General features: G+C 37.8%; 1 protein-coding gene across 1 annotated transcript in view; it reads right to left on the minus strand.

Annotated features, from left to right (window-relative positions):
- Nucleotides 1–19212, minus strand: part of LOC128654351 (fidgetin-like) — a 134419-nt gene extending 115207 nt beyond the window's left edge. The window contains exon 1 of the mRNA XM_053708232.1: nucleotides 19083–19212. The gene's annotated coding sequence lies outside the window, so the exon portion shown is untranslated. The remainder of the gene's footprint in view (nucleotides 1–19082) is intronic.
- Nucleotides 19213–19730: the final 518 nt, after the last annotated feature.

A 19730-nucleotide genomic window follows, 5' to 3' on the forward strand; every position in this document is an offset into this window, starting at 1 on the left:
AGGAAAGAGAGGTAGAAGTCGCTTTTTGACCTCTCCTTTTACCAGAATAAACAACAAACAAGGAAGATGTTTGTCTGAAATCTTTAGTAGCCTCTAAATAGAATTTTAGAGCACGGACTACGTCCAAATTGTGTAACAAACGTTCCTTCTTTGAAACTGGATTCGGACACAAAGAAGGTACAACTATCTCCTGGTTAATATTTTTGTTGGAAACAACTTTCGGAAGAAAACCAGGCTTAGTACGCAAAACCACCTTATCTGCATGGAACACCAGATAGGGCGGAGAACACTGCAGAGCAGATAACTCTGAAACTCTTCTAGCAGAAGAAATTGCAACCAAAAACAAAACTTTCCAAGATAAAAACTTAATATCTACGGAATGTAAGGGTTCAAACGGAACCCCTTGAAGAACTGAAAGAACTAGATTTAGACTCCAGGGAGGAGTCAAAGGTCTGTAAACAGGCTTGATCCTAACCAGAGCCTGAACAAATGCTTGAACATCTGGCACAGCTGCCAGTCTTTTGTGAAGTAAAACAGATAAAGCAGAGATCTGTCCCTTCAGAGAACTTGCAGATAATCCTTTCTCCAAACCTTCTTGTAGAAAGGATAGAATCTTAGGAATTTTTATCTTGTTCCATGGGAATCCTTTAGATTCACACCAACAGATATATTTTTTCCATATTTTATGGTAAATTTTTCTAGTTACAGGCTTTCTAGCCTGAATCAGAGTATCTATTACAGAATCTGAAAACCCACGCTTTGATAAAATCAAGCGTTCAATCTCTAAGCCGTCAGTTGGAGGGAAACCAGATTCGGATGTTCGAATGGACCCTGAACAAGAAGATCCTGTCTCAAAGGTAGCTTCCATGGTGAAGCCGATGACATATTGACCAGGTCTGCATACTAAGTCCTGCGTGGCCACGCAGGAGCTATCAAGATCACCGAGGCCCTCTCCTGATTGATCCTGGCTACCAGCCTGGGGATGAGAGGAAACGGTGGGAATACATAAGCTAGGTTGAAGGTCCAAGGTGCTACTAGTGCATCTACTAGGGTCGCCTTGGGATCCCTGGATCTGGACCCGTAGCAAGGAACCTTGAAGTTCTGACGAGACGCCATCAGATCGATGTCTGGAATGCCCCATAATTGAGTTATTTGGGCAAAGATTTCCGGATGGAGTTCCCACTCCCCCGGATGGAATGTCTGACGACTCAGAAAATCCGCTTTTTTTTCCACTCCTGGGATGTGGATCGCAGACAAGTGGCAGGAGTGATCCTCCGCCCATTGAATTATCTTGGTCACTTCTTTCATCGCCAGGGAAGTCCTTGTTCCCCCCTGATGATTGATATATGCAACGGTCGTCATGTTGTCTGACTGAAACCTTATGAATTTGGCCTTTGCTAGTTGAGGCCAAGCTCTGAGAGCATTGAATATCGCTCTCAGTTCCAGAATGTTTATCGGGAGAAGAGACTCTTCCCAAGACCATAGACCCTGAGCTTTCAGGGATTCCCAGACCGCGCCCCAGCCCACTAGGCTAGCGTCGGTCGTGACAATGACCCACTCTGGTCTGCGGAAGCTCATTCCCTGTGACAGATTGTCCAGGGTCAGCCACCAACGGAGTGAATCTCTGGTCTTTTGATCTACTTGAATCGTCGGAGACAAGTCTGTATAATCCCCATTCCACTGTCTGAGCATGCACAGTTGTAATGGTCTTAGATGAATTTGTGCAAAAGGAACTATGTCCATTGTTGCAACCATCAATCCTATTACTTCCATGCACTGCGCTATGGAAGGACGAGGAACAGAATGAAGTACTTGACAAGAGCTTAGAAGTTTTGATTTTCTGACCTCTGTCAGAAAAATCCTCATTTCTAAGGAATCTATTATTGTTCCCAAGAAGGGAACTCTTGTTGATGGGGACAGAGAACTTTTTTCTTTGTTCACCTTCCATCCGTGAGATCTGAGAAAGGCTAGGACGATGTCCGTATGAGCCTTTGCTTTTGACAGGGACGACGCTTGAATCAGGATGTCGTCCAAGTAAGGTACTACTGCAATGCCCCTTGGTCTTAGAACCGCTAGAAGGGACCCTAGTACCTTTGTGAAAATCCTTGGAGCAGTGGCTAATCCAAATGGAAGTGCCACAAACTGGTAATGCTTGTCCAGAAAAGCGAACCTTAGGAACTGATGATGTTCCTTGTGGATAGGAATATGTAGGTACGCATCCTTTAAATCCACGGTAGTCATAAATTGATTTTCCTGGATAGTAGGTAGGATCGTTCGAATAGTTTCCATTTTGAACGATGGTACCCTGAGAAATTTGTTTAGGATCTTTAGATCCAAAATTGGTCTGAATGTTCCCTCTTTTTTGGGAACTATGAACAGATTGGAATAAAATCCCATTCCTTGTTCTCTTATTGGAACTGGATGTATCACTCCCATCTTTAACAGGTCTTCTACACAATGTAAGAATGCCTGTCTCTTTATTTGGTTTGAAGATAGAGACCTGTGGAACCTTCCCCTTGGGGGTAGTTCCTTGAATTCCAGGAGATAACCTTGAGAAACTATTTCTAGCGCCCAAGGATCCTGAACATCTCTTGCCCAAGCCTGAGAAAAGAGAGAAAGTCTGCCCCCCACTAGATCCGGTCCCGGATCGGGGGCTATCCCTTCATGCTGTTTTGGTAGCAGTGGTAGGCTTCTTGGCCTGCTTACCCTTGTTCCAGCCTTGCATTGGTTTCCAGGCTGGTTTGGGTTGTGAAGTATTACCCTCTTGCTTAGAGGATACAGAATTAGAGACTGGTCCGTTTCTGCGAAAGGGACGAAAATTAGGCTTATTATTAGCCTTAAAAGACCTATCCTGTGGGAGGGCGTGGCCCTTTCCCCCAGTGATGTCTGAAATAATCTCTTTCAAATCAGGTCCAAATAATGTTTTACCTTTGAAAGGAATGTTAAGCAATTTTGTCTTGGAAGACACATCCGCTGACCAAGACTTTAGTCAAAGCACTCTGCGCGCCACGACAGCTAACCCTGAATTTTTCGCCGCTAATCTAGCTAATTGCAAAGCGGCATCTAAAACAAAAGAGTTAGCCAATTTAAGTGCTTGAACTCTGTCCATAACCTCCTCATACGAAGATTCTTTACTGAGCGATTTTTCTAGTTCCTCGAACCAGAAACACGCTGCCGTAGTGACAGGAACAATGCATGAAATTGGTTGTAGAAGGTAACCTTGCTGTACAAAAATCTTTTTAAGCAAACCCTCTAATTTCTTATCCATAGGATCTTTGAAAGCACAACTATCTTCGATAGGAATAGTAGTGCGTTTGTTTAGAGTAGAAACCGCCCCCTCGACCTTGGGGACTGTCTGCCATAAGTCCTTTCTGGGGTCGACTATAGGAAATAATTTCTTAAATATAGGGGGGGGGAACAAAAGGTATGCCGGGCCTTTCCCACTCTTTATTTACTATGTCCGCCACCCGCTTGGGTATAGGAAAAGCGTTGGGGGGCACCGGAACCTCTAGGAACTTGTCCATCTTACATAATTTCTCTGGAATTACCAAATTGTCACAATCATCCAGAGTAGATAACACCTCCTTAAGCAGTGCGCGGAGATGTTCTAATTTAAATTTAAATGTCACAACATCAGGTTCAGCTTGATGAGAAATTTTTCCTGAATCTGAAATTTCTCCATCAGACAAAACCTCCCTCATGGCCCCTTGAGATTGGTGTGAGGGTATGTCAGAACAGTTATCATCAGCGTCCTCTTGCTCTTCAGTGTTTAAAACAGAGCAATCACGCTTTCTCTGATAAGTAGGCATTTTGGATAAAAGATTTGCTATGGAGTTATCCATTACAGCCGTTAATTGTTGCATGGTAATAAGTATTGGCGCACTAGATGTACTAGGGGCCTCCTGTGTGGGCATAACTGGTGTAGACACAGTAGGGGATGATGTAGTATCATGTTTACTCCCCTCATTTTAAGGAATCATCTTGGGCAATATCATTATCTGTTGCAATACTGTCCTTACTTTGTTTGGACACTATGGCACAATTATCACATAAATTTAAATGGGGAGACACATTGGCTTTCATACATATAGAACATAGCTTATCTGATGGTACAGACATGTTAAACAGGCTTAAACTTGTCAACAAAGCACAAAAAACGTTTTAAAATAAAACCGTTACTGTCACTTTAAATTTCAAACTGAAAACACTTTATTACTGAATATGTGAAAAAGTATGAAGGAATTGTTCAAAATTCACCAAAATTTCACCACAGTGTCTTAAAGCATTAAAAGTATTGCACACCAAATTTCAGAGCTTTAACCCTTAAATTAACGGAACCGGAGCCGTTTTTACATTTAACCCCTATACAGTCCCAGAATGAGGCTCTGTCTATAACTAGAAAGGCCCCCATCTGAAAAAGGTGTCCAACACAGTGCCTGCCGTTTTTCTAAACGTTCCCCAAGATTATAATACCAATAATTAGTTAGAATCTGCATAATATGCCTAGTAAAGCAATTGTTTTAGCCCAGAAAAATGTCTACCAGTTTTGAAGCCCTTTTTGAAGCCCTTTATTCTTTTATGTTTAACTAAGAAAATGGCTTACTGGTCCCCATGAGGGGAAATGACAGCCTTCCAGCATTACATGGTCTTGTTAGAAATATGGCTAGTCATACCTTAAGCAGAAAAGACTGCTAACTGTTTCCCCCAACTGAAGTTACTTCATCTCAACAGTCCTGTGTGGAAACAGCAATTGATTTCAGTTACTGTCTGCTAAAATCATCTTCCTCTTACAAACAGAAATCTTCATCCTTTTCTGTTTCAGAGTAAATAGTACATACCAGCACTATTTTAAAATAACAAACACTTGATAGAAGAATAAAACTACATTTAAACACCAAAAAACTCTTAACCATCTCCGTGGAGATGTTGCCTGTGCAACGGCAAAGAGAATGACTGGGGTGGGCGGAGCCTAGGAGGGATCATGTGACCAGCTTTGCTGGGACTCTTTGCCATTTCCTGTTGGGGAAGAGAATATCCCACAAGTAAGGATGACGCCGTGGACCGGACACACCAATGTTGGAGAAATTACCAGTACTAAGGAGTACAGCATCTTTCCTTTTTTATTTTAACATATTAAAGCTGCAATTTGGTATGTACTGGTACATGTTTAGCAGGTATGATGTGATGGGGGGAAAAAACACCTTTTTACCTGACAATATCAGTACAGTAGCAAAATTATTGCAAGACGTTGCAGAACTATCCAATCCGGTGGACTACAATCCCCATAAGGCCACAGGGTGCACCGTAAGTTCGGCTGTATAAGCTCGTTCTCTGAATTACACTGTGCTCAGCACAGTATTACCGCATCTTACTACAATCCCCATAAGGCCACAGGGTGCACCGGAAGTTCGGCTGTATAAGCCTGTTCTCCGAATTACACTGTGCTCAGCACAGTATTACCGCATCTTACTACAATCCCCATAAGGCCACAGGGTGCACCGGAAGTTTGGCAGTACTGCACAAGTACAATTTTGCCAATAAGCACCCGCTTATAGGCCGCACCCCGCATATAGGCTGCACATTTAAAGCTACAAATCAAGGGAAAAAAGTGCGGCCTATATGCGGAACAATACGGTATATGTTGGAATAATGGTGCAGATAAATTCAATTTGTAAAAACAGCAATACATATAGGTATCCCTGTATCTATATAAATAACATACTTTGTACTGTAGGCTCCAATTCGCATCAAACAAGTAGTATGAAATAAAATACTACTGACTATACAGTGCATATTTAGATTAATGAAACATTAGATATCTCACAACCAGCATTATGAAATGCAAAATATATTTTAAAAAAAGTTTAATTTCAAGTACAGTAATAATTAAACTATCAAAGAAATAGACAATTATTGTATCAAAACTAGCTGTGCATTTAAAAAGTTAATTTACATTCTATTTAAAATCTTCAGCAGATCATTCTTAAAGTCTAATAATCATGTTTAGAAAATGAATGAAAAACATAGAATTGGACAGCCTCACAGGCTTAGAGGTCATGGAAAACACAAACAGATGTAAAATAACACAGAAAACTGCCTCATAATCTACAGTTTGTCCAAAGCTTCCATCAAATACAATATAGCTGGAGGGTGAGTTTTTAATAACCATTCTAATGTTCTACTCAGCCAAAAATAATTACTATACTGTTAAATATATGGCGCATTGATGTAGCCATGCAGAGAACATTTATTTAGTCATTATTTTTCAAAATGACATATCAGCAGCGTACATGTGAACTTGTAAATAACACTGCTTAAATTACCAAACAGAAACTAAATGCTTTCACAGTACAGTTGTTTTAGCAAAACGGCCTTTCTTTCTCTTGCAAAAACTATTTTTAACTTTGTTAATTGCTGCTCTTTCATATAAACGATAAAGCTTTGCATACAATAGATTGCAAGTTCTCATGGGAAATGTAGCCTAGAAAGTTTCTTTATCAAATGTTTGTCATATTTTGTATTATTTATGTATTAACTGTGCCTATAATTACACTGCTTAATAAATATGCCTAGAAACCTAAAGCCCTAAGGCATATAGTTGACAAGTTAGTCTTTGGTTCTGTTGATAAAAAAAAACGGAAAGCTATGGCCACGGGGGACCATACTGAGGAAATTTGTTTGCCTACTTGTTAAGCAGCGTATTACTAAGCTACCTTAGTGGCGCTGAGTGAACCATTGTACTCTCCTGATAAAATAGCAGGTGCCACATTAAGGATTAATGTAAAATGACATAGCAAAATGACTTTTTATTATATTGTCAAAGAGAAAAAATACATTTATAATGCAATTCCATGTGGATGAAACCAACAACAATAAACTTTAACCTGCATGCGTCTATATTATTAGTCCCACAAGTTTAATAATAAAAAAAATACACATGGACGCTCTCATCGTCATGGCTCTGTGCTTCAGTTTTACCCCCTCAGGAGAGGCTGCCTGTAATTTACCGTTAGAACATATTTCTCCTTTGAGGAATGCATAAGTGACAAATCAGCTTTCATATTCTATCTTCCCAGGGCAAAATGTGCTTTGTATTGATATTGCACCTGTGCATTACTACTGATATACAACTTCATGACCTGGATGCTGCTATCTGTAGAAATACACTATAAAAAGGTAGCAGCAATAAACGTAAAATACATAAATAATATACAGCATCCTAACCTCGGTGCTGTGAGCTAAAGAAATATACTATAAAACAATACAAGAAAAATACATAATACTTATGGGACACTAAAGTCAAAACTAAACTATCATTCAAATAGAGCATGCAATTCATTACAAATTCCATTACCAATTTGTGAACAGTATTTTAGATGCAGTTTCTGAGGCACCAGCTACTACCGAGCATGAGTTCACAATATATAGGTATACGAGTCTGGGATTCGCTGATAGATAGGCAGGTACATTCGGTGTATTCAGAAGGAAACAAAATACTGAAGACGGCGGCTGCTAGTGGCATTCTGCTATGTTTGGAAACGAAGTCCTTCTTGTTAAAGTCAACACACTAAAATCTGGATTTGCACAAACCTTAGTGTGTTGCACTTTCACAAGAAGAAATCGGTATTCGTTTCCTTCCAAATACACCCTACTGATAGATGTCACATACAAGGGAAAGAATATCAGTCATTTTTTTGTAGAAAAAAAAAATCTACTGCTCATTTGAAATTCAAAGTGTTATTGTGTTATATTTTTATTAGGCATTTGTTGATTATACAATTCTACAGTATTTAACCCCTTAATGACCAGCGACATAGGCATCAGGATGGAGGGACTAATAGCACAGTCTAGACCCGCACTATTATAGCAACACAATCCCGTAACAATCAGCGACGTACCGGTTATGTTGTGATTGTTAAGGGGTTAATGCTCATTTATTCATTGGAAACTAATCCAGGACATATACTATACAAATACCTACGATATTTAGATGTGAGGTATAAGTAAAGCACATTCATTCAGCCCTCTAATGATTGTAAAATGACCCAGCGCACTGCCAGTTTAACTGTTGCACAGCCAACTTGCATTTCTTAGAACGGCCTTGCAATGAGAATAATTTTATATTCAGTATAGCCCTCAGTTTCTCAAACCTTATGAGCATTTAGCCAAGTAGATTGTGCATGAAATATGGTTGAATCTAAGCAGCGAATAGAGAGAGCTGGTATCATGAATGGGATTTACCTCAAAATTGGCATTCTTTTTATCAAGGGCAGTGGCTAAACAGTGTGATGTATCTGTGTTTTCTCTGTAAGTTACTGTATTTATTCTGTTGTTTAAACATCTAAAAATGTGCTTTGTGCAATTAGTAGTAGTGATCATTAGAATAAATACCTGAAACAGAACAACAAATCTGACTTTTGTTTTTTGACTCATTGATTAGCAATTTAGTCAAAATCTGTTGTATACATGTATGTCCTCATGGGATAGTTAGAGGTACTTCGCAAGAAATATATATTAGTCACCCATTTTTAAAACAGTAATTTTAAACTTGATGGCAAAAAAAATTAGAAACAGTAAAAAGTTATTTTTGGGAAAAGCAAAAACAATAAACCTTTCCCATTTAATTCTATTGTCAGAAAATTGAATATTTGATACACCTGACAAAATAAATGAGGACGTAACAAGAATTGTATAACTATTCCAAGCTCCAGAACACATTTTAATTGCATAACCACTTCTATAACAAGCCTAAAATTGTGATGGGGGGGGGGGGGGGGCTGAAGTCTAAACATGTTGGATTACTTAAAGGGACAGTCTAGTCAAAATTAAACTTTCACGATTTAGCATGCAATTTTAAACAACTTTCCAATTTACTTTTATCATCAAATTTGCTTTGTTCCCTTGGTGGTATTTTTGAAAAGCTAAACCTAGGTAGGCTCAAACTGATTTCTAAACAGTTGAAAACCGCCTCTTAGCTCAGAGCATTTTGAAAGTTTTTCACAGTTAGACAGTACAAGTTCATGTGTGTCAAATAAATAAACATTGTGCTCACTCCCATGGAGTTATTTAGGAGTCTTCACTGATTGGCTACACTGCATGTCTGTCAAAAGCACTTGGATAAGGGGGCAGTCTGCAGAGGCTTAGATACAAGTAATCACAGAGGTAAAACATATATTAATATAACTCTGTTGGTTATGCAAAACCTGGGAATGGGTAATAAAGGGATAATTATCCTTTTAAATAATAAAAATTCTGGTGTAGACTGTCCCTTTAAAGCAGTAACAGTCCTGTACTTTTGTGTAAAAATTTCAAGTAAAACAGTTGAAATTAAAACTGAAGCAAATACAACATTATCAGTTATTTCCTGCCTGATAAGGGCAACTCCCATAGCTGTAATTGTTGGGGAGGGAAAGTAGAAAAAGTTGGTTCATATTGAAAAACAAATATACATATACAATAAATGCAATACCTAAAATGTTTTTTTTTTTTTTAAATTCCCTCTTTTAAACAGAAAAAAATAAATTATAAATATGAATACAATATCCAGTTATAGTAACCTAAATAAAAGACTATGCTATGTTAACGTTGCATTACACAAGAAAAAGCAATATAAACTACTGCTGTACCTTATTAGTGTTCTCCACAGAGAATGTTGCCAGCCAGGTGTCTTTATAAATTAACCAAGTGGAGGCAGTGCAATATTTTCTAAAAACATAAATTATATTTACCAGATAATTTAATTTCCATCTGTATGAGGAGAGTCCACAGCTTCATTCCTTACTTGTGGGGATACAGAACCTGGCCACCAGGAGGAGGCAAAGACACCCCAGCCAAATGCTTAATACCTTCCCAACCCAGTGCGAAGAACAGCCTTATCAGCATGAAAAACTAGGTAAGGAGGCTCACATTGTAAGGCTGCCAACTCAGAGACTCTGTGTGCCGAAGCAATAGCCAATAGAAAAAGAACCTTCCAAGACAGTAATTTAATGTCAACCGAATGCATGTGCTCAATCGGAACCCTCTGCAAAACCTTAAGAACCAAATTTAAACTCCAAGGAGGAGCGGAATGTCTAAATACAGGCCTGATTCTAGACAGAGCCTGAACAAAAAACTGAATATCAGAAAGCTCAGTGAGCCTCTTGTGTAAAAACACAGATAGAGCTGAAATCTGTTCATTTAAAGGGACAGTACGCTATAAAATAGTTTCTCCCTTAATGTGTTTCCAATAGCTTTTTTTATCAGATTCTGAGTATAAAATGTATGAGATTTGCTTTTTTTAAGGCTTATTTGTATATATGAATTAGCGGATTTTGTGTTTTGAAGCCACAACCTAATAAAATGGGTTGAACTTGTAGGTATAATCAGATCTCATTACTTTATCACATTGTGTACATATACCTGCTTATTTATCTTATATCTGTCCATAAACCAATCACCAATACTTGGAGAGAACAATGGAAAATTAACATTTTACCACCTTATCTCTTCTATAACCCACTGGGAGTGTAATTTCTTCTACTGGCTGTGTTAACACAGCTTGGCTTCGAGGCCATAAACTTTCAGGATAGGTGAGGATACCACAGGCTAAATAAACTATTTCAAATGCCAATATGAAGGTACAGGAAATACTTGTAAACAATTTAATACACTCCAGCAGGTAAAGTGGATCATTGGGAACAAATTAAAGGGGAGAAAATGTTTGAGTAGACTGTCCCTTTAAGGAACTAGCAGCAAGTTCCTTATCCAACCCATCTTTAAGAAAGGACAGAATCCTGGGTACCCTGACCTTATGCCAGGGGAATCCACGTTCTTCACACAAGAATAAGTAGGTCCTCCACACCTTATGGTAGCTGCGACGGGTGAATGGCTTTCTGGCCTGCATAAGAGTATCAATCACCATTTAAAAAAAACCTCTCTTGACTAGGACTAAGCGATCAATCTCCACGCAGTCAGCCTCAGCTAATCTAGATTTTGGTGAACAAAAGGATCCTGCTCCAGCAGATCCCTGCAACAGGGTAACTTCCATGGAGGAGATGACATCCCCACCAGGTTGCAAACCACATCCTGCGCGGCCACAACAGAGCAATTAGAATAGTCAAGGCACTGCTAAGGCATCTATCAGCCTGGGGATCCCTGGACCACGGCCTGTATCTGGGTAGCTTGGTATTGAGTCTGCACGCCATGAGATCTGGGGGATGAGGAGAGTGGGGGAGGTATTTAAGCCTTTGGCTGGGGTATCTTTGCCTCCTCCTGGTGGCCAGGTTCTGTATTCCCACAAGGAATGAAGCTGTGGCCTCTCCTCATATTAAGACAAATAACATTTTATGCTATCCGAAGCATAAAATAATTGCATAATTTATCACATTTATTTAATGATAATTTGTTCAATAAAACATTGAAAATTTTAATATTAGCTCATTTTAGCTGGGTGATCAGTAAAATCCTTACAAAAGTCCTGTGGTAAACACCGCTTATACACCAACCTAGCTATAAATTATTTGTTAGTGTATATACTTGTATAGTCTCCCATATTTCCCAACAGTCCCTCTTTTGGATGGACAGTTCCTGTTACAAGAGCTAATCCCCTCTGTCCTTACTAGACTTAAAAATAACCATCATTTTGAAGGGTTGCCAAATTTTGAAAGGAAATACCAGTCTGACCTAAAGCTCACAGTATCTCTCTGTGGATTTTTTTTTTTTTGGTCAATGAAAAGGGAGACCAATAGTATGTTTGTTCAGAAATATATGTGTCTATGGAGAACAGAACGGGATAATTGTACATAGATCATTATATATAAGAATATTCCTGCAGGTGATCCCATTTAACTGCATTAAGAACTCCAGAAAATAATAATGTCTGCTATCAACAGTGTAAGAAAAGTGAGATGCTGGGAGAGGTATGGTCAGAAATCTAAAGTCTGGCCCATTTACGTTTATGATTTTAAATGTACTGCCATAAACAGACCACTGTTTACAAAGGATGCTTATTTTACAGATGCACACTATTTATTAATGCAACAAATATATAGAAAGTTCCATAGACTTGTTTATTTGCATGGTACAGGACTTTTTTTTATTTTTTTTTGTTCTGAAAATGTATGAAACATACACAAAGGGAAGGAGCCATTAAAGGGACACTCAATCAAAATGAAACTCATTATTCAGATAGAGCATGCCATTTTAAACAACTTTCCAATTTACTTCCATTAACAAAATGTGCACAGTCTTTTTATATTTAAACGTTTTGAGTCACCAGCTCCTACTGAGCATGTGCAAGAATAAGTGTGTATGCATTTGTGAATGGCTGATAGCTGTCACATGGTACGTGTATGCATTTGTGAATGGCTGATGGCTGTCACATGGTACAGGGGAGTGGAAAAAGACATAACTTTTAAAATTGTCAGAAAAATAATCTACTACTCATTTGAAGTTCAGACTAAGTGCTATTGCATTGTCTTGTTATCTTGCATTTGTTGATTATGCAAATCTACTGTGTTGACTGGTCCTTTAAGATTGTAGGAGACAATTTAGAAGACCAAAAATGAATAGATGGGAGACAAAAAGGAACCTTGGGTTAGGGTATGTGCTTTAGTTGTATTAAACATATTTAGTAACATCAAGAAGCCACGTTAATTTCTTTATACAAGATTTTAAACTCCTTTTGTGGAGCTGTGGGAGTTGTCCTTTTCATCCAGTTAAAAATCTTAAGGAATAACTAATACACAAACATGCATTTTTACGTTAGTTTCAACTTAAAGGGGCAATAAAAAGCTTGTAATTATAAGATTTGTATGTAGTTTTGCACTAAATTAACATACTTGGTAAGTGTGCTTTTTTTAATTTCATTAACACCTAGTTTGCTGCAGTTGTTTTTCAATAGTCAAACTCCACCCACGACTTGCCTTATTTGGTGTCTTCTAAAGCAGCAATTCACTACTGGGAGCTAGCTGAGCACATCTGGTGAGCCAAAGACACGAGGCATATGTGTGCAGCCACCAATCACCAGATGGCTTCCAGTAGGGCATTGCTGCTCCTGAACCTACATAGATATGCCATAGCCTGAAAAGTCTCTTCCAAGTGAATTCTCTATCTAAACCATTAATGGAACAGAGGGCACATAAATAATAAAAGTTGTTTTACAGTACAAAGTGTTTCATGTCCCTTTATCCTTTTACATACAAAAACACGTACAAGTGCCCTTTATAGGCACGGTACAAATATTTTCAGTTGAATCCAGATGAAAGCCAGAGAATGTATTTGTTTAGCACACTCGCCTGATGAAAGCCGTGTAACATTACCACAACAGACAGCAGAAATGCTGAGCAGTGTAATAATAATTTAGAGCTGTCTGCACAACAAACAAAAGCTTAATGTAACCTTGACAAATCCCGGGAGCCAGAGAGCCACGGTTCTTATTAAATATGTTACTTCTGGCATTTTTTGGGGATAATTTTACAACTAAATACATTGTTGTGTGACTGGCTTCTAAGCTTCAGTTTCATTTCTTATCCTCTGCCTTAACCCATATTACTCACACTTTATCCAGAATGCATATAAAACTTATTTGGCGCAGTCATTTGACATTAAGCCATTATATACCGTCGCAGTTGCTTATTAAACACAGAAATAGGACTTCATGTACTTTATTAAAGGGACAGAAAACCCCAATTTTTTCTTTGAGGATTCAGATAAAACATACAATTCTGAACAACTTTCCAATTTATTTCTGTTATCAAATTTTCTTTGATTTCTTGTGATATGTTGTTAAAAAGCAGGAAGGTCGGTTCACATGTCTGCAACATTATATGCCAGTAGTTTTGTAACGTTTATACATTAGCAAGAGCACTAGATGGCAGCAGTTTTGTAACGTTTATACATTAGCAAGAGCACTAGATGGCAGCAGTTTTGTAACGTTTATACATTAGCAAGAGCACTAGATTGGCAGCAGTTTTGTAACGTTTATACATTAGCAAGAGCACTAGATGGCAGCAGTTTTGTAACGTTTATACATTAGCAAGAGCACTAGATGGCAGCAGTTTTGTAACGTTTATACATTAGCAAGAGCACTAGATGGCAGCAGTTTTGTAACGTTTATACATTAGCAAGAGCACTAGATGGCAGCAGTTTTGTAACGTTTATACATTAGCAAGAGCACTAGACGGCAGAAGTTTTGTAACTTTTATACATTAGCAAGAGCACTAGATGGCAGCAGTTTTGTAACTTTTATACATTAGCAAGAGCACTAGATGGCAGCAGTTTTGTAACTTTTATACATTAGCAAGAGCACTAGATGGCAGCACTATTTCCTGCCATGTAGTGTCCCAGACATGTGCATGCTACCTAGTATCTAGTTAGCTCTTCAACAAAGAATAACATGAGAATGAAGCAAATTTGATAATAGAAATACATTTGAAACTTTTTTTAAAATTGTATTCTCTATCTGAATCATGAAATAATTTTTTTTGGGTTTCATGCCCCTTAAAATATGCTGTGAAGTTGCCCATTAATGCTCAAAATATGACAGGTCAGTTAGAATGAGCAAGTCTAGTTTTATTCCCGCTCTTTAAATCTCTCAAATATGTATGAAACATCTTCATTTTGTTTGTCGCATCTCTTTATTAGATAGTAGCTTAAATTTCAAATCTTCGATCATGCATTTGAATAGGGTCACATTAATATAATTTTTTGCATGTCAGCCCATTGTACTATGGCATAGACAGAGGCTATAAAGTCACATATTAACCCTTTGGTCCACTGATCTTACAATACATTTAAAAAGGTAATTGATTAGCATCCACACTATCACTCTCAGTAAAACACTTAAATGGTCAATCAAGTCAAAATTAAACTTTCATGATTCAGATAGAGCATGAAATTATAAACAACTTTCCAATTTACTTCCATTAACAAATTGTGCAGTCTTTTTATAGTTACACTTATTGAGTCACCAGCTCCTACTGAGCATGTGCAAGAATTCACAGAATATACATATATGCATTTGTGATTGGCTTATGGATGTAACATGACATGGAAATAGGCAGAACTTTGAAATTTTGACAGACAAAAAAAAAATCTACTACTCATTTTAAGTTCAGACAAAGTGCTATTGCATTGTCTTTTTATAATGCATTTGTTAATTATGCAGATCTCCTGTATTTATTTGGTCCTTTAATAACACAACTGAGTGGAAAGACAGAAGTAAAAATAAATGGTGGTAAATTTGGCTGCGAACTTTACTTAACACACAAGCTATTTTCCTTCTGTAGCAAAACGTCAAGGAACACAATGTAAATGCTGAAGCACGATTAACAAGCCTTGTGCATGTGATTACAAAACAGACTAGGATTCATTGCAAATAAGAAATATTCTCATGTTTCCCTGATGTTTAAACGTTATCCACAAACTGCAATAACATGGTTCCATATTCATATTTCTTTAGTACTATTATAAATATACAATAGAACACGGACAGCCAAACTTTTTAATTTAAGGTCCACATAAGTTTTGTTTTTTGTTATTTTATCAAATATAGGGTAGAAATATATATTTAAAAACAAAAAAACAACAACACTTAAAACAAGCAATGACTTTAATCAAGACACAAGAATACTGCTACAGATATACAAACTGAACCAGAACTATATTTACTGGGCCTTACAGATTGTACTGTTAACAGATAGCTACATACATAAGGAGCAAGTTCTTGCACGCTGCATGCATGGGTAATATAGGGACAGATAGAGGAGTTGTTTTGAATAAAAGCTAAATGCATCAATATAACCCCCCAAACATGAGATGAGCATAATAAGCAAGATACATTTATGGTTTTGAATCAAGCCAAACAGCTCTATTTTAAAGCCCAGACAATAGACTGGACACCCCTGCCTAAAAACAATGTAATACATTTACTGGGTTCGCACCAATAGTGACATTTTGCTTTATAAGTAAAAAGTTGTAATTAATAAAAACTATGCATTTAATATGTGCAAAGTAATTAATGAAGCTCAGACGTCTTAATGCATTGACGGTCCTGAGCACGGATTGGCTGGTGTGCCAATTGGGAGTGTCATATGTAGGTAGCCACCAATTACTAACCATATCCTGTTTAGGAATGGCACAGAAGTGTGTCTGGCACATGAGTTTTCACTATATATTCAACCCCTTTGCATGGTTTAAACAGCTAGAATATTTTCTAAAATAAATGCTTGATTTATACTAACGACTAAGAACATTTTATTGTTCGGCTAAAATCTCCCTTTAAACCTTGAGAAGATAGAGTTGCATTATTTTTTCAGTACAGTAAACCCAAACATAGTAAACCGGGTTCTTAAATCGGAATCAAAGCAATAATTATAAAATGCAGTGATCTAAACATAATGTGAAATCCCTGCAATGCTTAAAAAGCAACTTCCCAAGAATGTTTCTGGTGTAAATGTGCATTATGTGTTGGAGACATCCTGCTGGGCAGCCTCGTGGGTGGATTGGAAAGGGAAGCGATCATTCCGAGTATTTCCCACATCAGCAAGAGGTGCAGAATCTGCGTAACATCAGTGACACTGTGCTGCAGTCTTCCAACAGATCTGGCTAACAGGAGCTGATATAAATAGATTTCACCATGTGTGCAATAATTGAGGAGTTAATATGAAACACAATATCTCCCTGGGGAGCACAGAGATTTTTTCCAGGCGCACAAGCATAACACACAACAATTATGTTTGTTTTATTCCAGTAAGGAAGAGTGTGGAGTAAAAACAAAATTATATATATCACATTAAATTTATTTTGTTTTAACTAAAGCACATTTTTACTAAAAGAGTAGGCTATTGCATTTTGTATTCAATTAATAAGAAACAAAGTCCTCTAATACAATCTGCATAAAGTTGTCAAACGGTCTTATGTTATTATACTGTTCTCAATGTGTTAGCCAAGGGATCACATCAAACCTAATGAGTCGGCAGCAAACCAGGTCTACCATCCACGGTATTAAAGTGGGATGTGAATTTAAAAACAGACAAATAAACCCAATTTATTTACAGAGCACCAGCATCTGAGGTTTTATACACAACACACAATGGGTTATCGATAGAATACACCATACTGTTGACTAAGGTTGTGCACCCATGTGATCTTAAAATGTAACACAAATGAGCTAATGGAATGATCATTTTTAAATACCATTAGACACATGATTAATGGAATATAAATCGTAAATAAAAAAAAAGATCAATTCAATATATCAACAAAGAAAAATTAGACAATTTCACACAGTAATTATTTAAAACACACACACACACACACATATATATATATATATCCCACATTTTTAATAAATTGATAACAAACATCAAATTTGGAAACAATCTAAACTCCAGAACTTATGAATATGCAACTTCTTTTCCAGTGAATAAAAAAACAAGTCTCTCCAACCATCTTTTGTTATCAGCAGTCACAATGGGGGCAAACCTTTGCCTCTGCTCTCTAGTTATGTGATGCTCAGCAGGATATTTGGTCGTAAAAGTGGTTAAGCAATTTCACTGATCCCAGTCCACACATGAGGAATTCTAAAAAGGCAAGCTCCCTTAAAGTGGTATTTGGCCGGAGCTTATGGAAACTCTTTACTAAGCTGTGCACACGTGCAATGCTGTTTTCACATATCACTGCAGTATCTGAGCAAGATCTTGCAGTAACACTAAACCAGACCTATAACATGAATCCTAAAAACAGCACCACTATCTCATTACAATTATCCAAACAAAAAATGATAGAGAGATAGTTTTATATAATAATCCAAGTGCTTGAAAAGATAACTAGAATTATTTGTATAGCGCTGCAAAATTCCATAGCGCTGTAATATTATATCATAAGCCCTATGCTTGTAAAGATGATGATGTAATATTATATGAAAAGTCACGTTGTTTGCAAAATAAACAGGTTCTTTTAAGCTGGGTCAAACTAGAATGACAACTGACAGAGCACTCCACTAATGTTACTATACAGAAAAAAACATCACATTGTGCCTTAAATACCAATAAGAACCAATAGCAAAGCAAGTAGCAAACTGTCAAGTTGCACATTCCCAGCCACCCGCAATTATATTTCTCCAAACAACATAATGTTATTGTCTTAACTAAACAAAAGATAGTAACCGTAATTGACTTTGTATTTTGCCTGCAGAAAAGCCAATAGATATTGGAAGATTACAACCCAAGTGTGAAATTGTTCTGCAACTTCAACTGCATTTTGACTTATGTAGTTTAGCCATGAAAATTCATCTGCACCCAGTGAGCATATTCTGGTATACTGCCCTGGTGTGCTACACCACAGCAAAAACAATCCCAGACCAATGAGCCTAACCAGCAGAAGCCGTCTTGTATCTCACATAACCTCTGAATACATAACTTATAGCAATAGGTTACAGTAGCACTTCATAAAGAAAAGCACAGAAAGCAATCATTTGTCTCTGCACCATCATATTGTTTATATTTAGCTCTGCATACTGCAAAATCACAGACACCCCATTATTATATCCTGATTAGCATAAATTGTAATTATTCTTTTTCTGATATTGATTGAATTATTTTGTTTTTGCAACATGACACATCATGTTGCATGAAAAAAGGGTATACACCAGTATGTTATGGAAGGGCAGGAAATTAAGCTCAGAATCACTGCACGTGCAAATATATCAATGCAAGTTGTCATAAATTGTAAACCACAAATAAGAACAATAAACCTATTTCTAAAATAAAGCAGAGCAGTCAGACAAAGTTGCATGGCCTCAAACGCAAATAAATAACAAAATCTAGAAAAAGAAATAATCTTGTTAAACAAAAGCTGCGGGGAAATGCATATCAATATCTTGCATTTAGGTGAACAGTATATGCAAAACCTGTGGTCGTCTGTGTCTTCTGCTACGGACATTAACACTTTGTAGAAACAATTCACTAGCCCCACTAGCAACAAAGGGGCTTAATGTGGATCATGCTGGAGAAGGACCACCATTGCTTTTTATATTAAAAAAGGGATCATCCATGAAACAATCTTCTATGAATAATAAATTCCTTAGGAAATGATTTGCTTACCTTTAGTCTCTAAAACCATGCTGCTTTAAACACGCTGCTTAGTAATCCAGACTGGGATATGCGAAGGGACCAAAGCTAAGCTGTGTGTGGGACTCAGCATTCTTACTGTGACAATGTGTGCGAGAGAAGCAGAGTGTGTGACAGCAGGCTGCCAAGACTGCATCCCCTGCCTCCCCTCCCCCTAACACATCCCTTCAGCTTTTCTGACTCCTAAAACTATATTAGCCAGCAGGGGGGAAAAGTGACCAATCATGCATTCCCTGCTTCCTTCTCGGGCACAGCTACAGTTGGATCAGCTACACTCTTGCTGGTGCTCTAAAAGCTCTACATGTGAACAGAAAGTGTTGAGATGGTTATCTGGAATAGAGCTTGGTCAGAGGCAGAGGGACTGCTGGGAGACGGAGAGTGAAATGAATGGGGGGGTGGTGTTGAGCCTGGAGGGTAAAGCAGGCTGTCAGTGCGCAGACAGGGCTTTCCATTACTATGGTCAGCTTTATTTACATTTTAGCTGTGTGACATCACATTCTGAAAGGGCTAGGCATGCTGCACTAGCTGGGAATTAGTTGCAGCCGCATGCAGGTGAGCCCAATGGTACTGGTACCTCTCTGCTGAAAACAAAATACAAATCACCCAATGGGAATAATGTCT

The sequence above is a fragment of the Bombina bombina genome, chromosome 3 (genome assembly GCF_027579735.1).
Source record: "Bombina bombina isolate aBomBom1 chromosome 3, aBomBom1.pri, whole genome shotgun sequence".
In the NCBI taxonomy this organism is placed as follows: domain Eukaryota; kingdom Metazoa; phylum Chordata; class Amphibia; order Anura; family Bombinatoridae; genus Bombina; species Bombina bombina.